The following is a 3,313-nucleotide window of genomic DNA, read 5'->3' as shown; positions in this document are numbered from 1 at the left end:
CTTTTCTGCTACATACCGTCTCTCAATTTCTTTCAAATTTAATATTAACTTTTTTTAATTTTAAATTTAAATAATTATAAAATAACAAAATAATCAAAATAAAATAATAAAATAAAAGATTAATATAAGGATTAAATAATATCGAATTTGTATAAAAAAAATGGAAAATTCTTATATAAGTATAGATTAATAATATTTTCTTATTAATTTAAATTATATAACTTCTTATTATTATGGACAGTCAAGATCAAAATATAATTGGTCATGGCACTTCTTGTTGGAATACAATGTTATTGAAATTGGTCAATTTGATTTATGCACATTTACACTTTTTTTTAAGAAGCATAGTTGATAAGTTTGGAAATACTTATTCTAATGAAGAAATAAAATATTCATTAATTGAATCACATGAAATATTTACAATCAATCAATAAAAACTAAAGCAAATTGAGTCCTTTCTAAAGTTTCTGACTAATGATTCCTTGAATTGATCCCACTAGACCCATAACTGTCACAAGAAAGCAAACAAAGCTGAACATTCTAAGAAGAATCCATTGTTTGGTCCAAGCTCCAATTTGCCTCTGTTGCAAGTAGATTTCCACTGGAAAATATATAGCCAATGGCCAGAAGTTTATGGCTCCCAAAACTCCCAGAACTTGGTTGAAGTAAGGAAACAAAATAGCAATCCCAGTGGTTGAAATCACATAAACTGTTCTAAAACACAACCTGAAAAGGTTCAGCTCATAACCAGGGATTAATGGCAATTTTACTATATAAGTCTTGTTTGCAAAATGACTATCTTGGAATTTTCTTGAGCACCATCTATCAGCAGCATTATATATTGGTTGACTGTACATCTGATGAAAGATCATAAAATTTCTATGGTTAGGTAACATGTAAAGACAGTAAAAGACAATAAAGACATGATAAATAACCCATAAGGAAAATAAATAAATAAATTATAAGAAAAGGAACATTCTTATATAAAGTGATGAAATGAGAGATTGTGAATCAAAGAGTTGTATGTGCAAGTGCCAACTGGTGTTCCATGAAATGGCTTTGAGCATTGGATGCTCCATGTAGCTAAGTTACTTCATTATAATATATTTGCTTGGTTTTCTTGCTTAGATCTTTATCAGTTGTAAAGAAAACTAAGACTAGTGTTTACCACTTGTAGCACTTCTCTGCCAAGCACTTGGTGTGGTTAGTCTTCCAAGCACTTGGTGACATTGCTTTTGCTTATCCATATGCCTTGCTCCTTCTTGAGATACAGGTAACTTAATATTTTCATCTTCACATTCAGAAAATAAACAAATTTTGTATCTAAAACATTGATTTTTTTGAACAAAGGACACCCTGAAGTCTAGTCCACCAGAAAATCAAACCATGAAAAAGGCTTCCATGGTTGCAATCATCGTGACAACATTCTTCTACCTATCTTGTGGATGCTTTGGATATGGAGCTTTTGGAAATGATACACCAGGGAACATCTTGACAGGGTTTGGGTTTTATGAGCCTTATTGGCTTGTTGCCTTTGCTAATGCTTGCATTATTCTTCATTTACAAGCATTAGCAAAAACAACAAGCCAATAAGGCTCATAAAATCCAAACCCTGTCAAGATGTTCCCTAGTGTATCATTTCCAAAAGCTCCATATTCAAAGCATCCACAAGATAGGTAGAAGAATGTTGTCACGATGATTGCAACCATGGAAGCCTTTTTCATGGTTTGATTTTCTGGTGGACTAGACTTCAGGGTGTCCTTTGTTCAAAAAAATCAATGTTTTAGATACAAAATTTGTTTATTTTCTGCATTATAATCGAATGTGAAGATGAAAATATTAAGTTACCTGTATCTCAAGAAGGAGCAAGGCATATGGATAAGCAAAAGCAATGTCACCAAGTGCTTGGAAGACTAACACATCTTGTTAGCAGTGTTAGTAGCAGGTATTCCTGTTATGCTCCCCATAAATCTTCCATTTCCTGCAAGTACAAAATTTTCTCCTTATGATCTTTGTTTAATATCATAATAGTTTTGCCATGTGTTGCAACCACAATTTTTCTGAAAAAATTATACAAAAAAACAAATATACCAAAAATAGGACATGTAATTCGTGGCAACCGTTTAGCACAGATATATGATACTAAAACATATGATACAAACGATATAGACTTTGAACAATGTTACAACTTGACAAGAGTTTTGGAATAATATTACTTTTATTTCTTCATCTTGCTGCTTTAATCATCAGAAAGCTTGAAATTGAAAAATAAGCTAAATGTTAAGAATAAATGCATGGAAGAGAAATTACCTATAACTTTTGCCATACCAAGTCCTAGTCCAATGAAAGAGTATGTAAAGGACATGATTGCAGCGAAAACTGAGACCCATAACATGTTATGGAGGTCTGGTATGAATGACATTACAACTTGAACAGCTCCAAACATCACCATATAAATGTCACCCCCGTAAGTACAAGGAGCTTGATGCCCTTCCTTGTGATAACAATTTGCTTTCAGAATTGCCCTGCATAGTAGAATAAACAAGTTTCATTATGACAGCCACTTGGATATTACAAGATAGATGATGAAATGCTTAGGAAAAGTGTTTAAATGACTTATCAAAAACTAAAAATTAGCACATTCTCTGTAGTATAAGGAGTGATTTCCTCATTTAATAAGAGAAGTACCTTAAACAGTTTGCTGTAGTAAGTACATAAGCACAACTAGTCCCATACAAGGTCAAAATTTGAAGGAAACCAGCAAACCATGTCCTTCTTTTACCTGAAGCAATACAAAAATGCAATGATGGTAAGTTATAATGAAAATGATAAATGGCCTAAAAACAGTGATTTCATAAGATAATAAAAGAGAGTTCACTACCAAGATTGACTCTAACAGCATCCCTGTATGAGTGGTTTCTTTTCCCAGTGACAGGATCAGGGTTTCTATAACAATCAGAAAGGAGGGATGAAGAAACATACGTGATGATTGCAAAGCAAAGCAATGCAACTGGCCCTCCAATCCATCCCAACTGGGCAGTGCTCCATGCAAGAGATAGAACACCAGATCCAATAACAGCAGTTATGATGTGAGCCACAGCACTCCATAAGGTTCCTGTAAAAATTGATGACAGGATCAAAATCAATGATTCATTCATTTATAAAAGGAATTTGTAACAGAATTTGTAACACAAGCTTGTTGCTTATAATATGATATATATTTTTTACTAAGTTTTTTAATTTATATCAAATCTTATTTCTCACTAATATATTAAAATCATATTATTAAATAAAGAATTAAAAGAATTAAAGT

At 32.1% G+C, this 3,313-nt stretch overlaps 1 pseudogene; it reads right to left on the bottom strand.

Annotated features, from left to right (window-relative positions):
- Positions 1-457: 457 nt before the first annotated feature.
- LOC137833077 (probable amino acid permease 7) lies at positions 458-2,471 on the bottom strand (annotated as a pseudogene).
- Between the last annotated feature and the right edge of the window lie 842 nt (positions 2,472-3,313).

Source organism: Phaseolus vulgaris, chromosome 6 (genome assembly GCF_000499845.2).
Source record: "Phaseolus vulgaris cultivar G19833 chromosome 6, P. vulgaris v2.0, whole genome shotgun sequence".
Lineage (NCBI taxonomy): Eukaryota > Viridiplantae > Streptophyta > Magnoliopsida > Fabales > Fabaceae > Phaseolus > Phaseolus vulgaris.
Note: the sequence above shows the minus strand (reverse complement) of the source record. Positions and strands in the feature narration are given on the sequence as shown.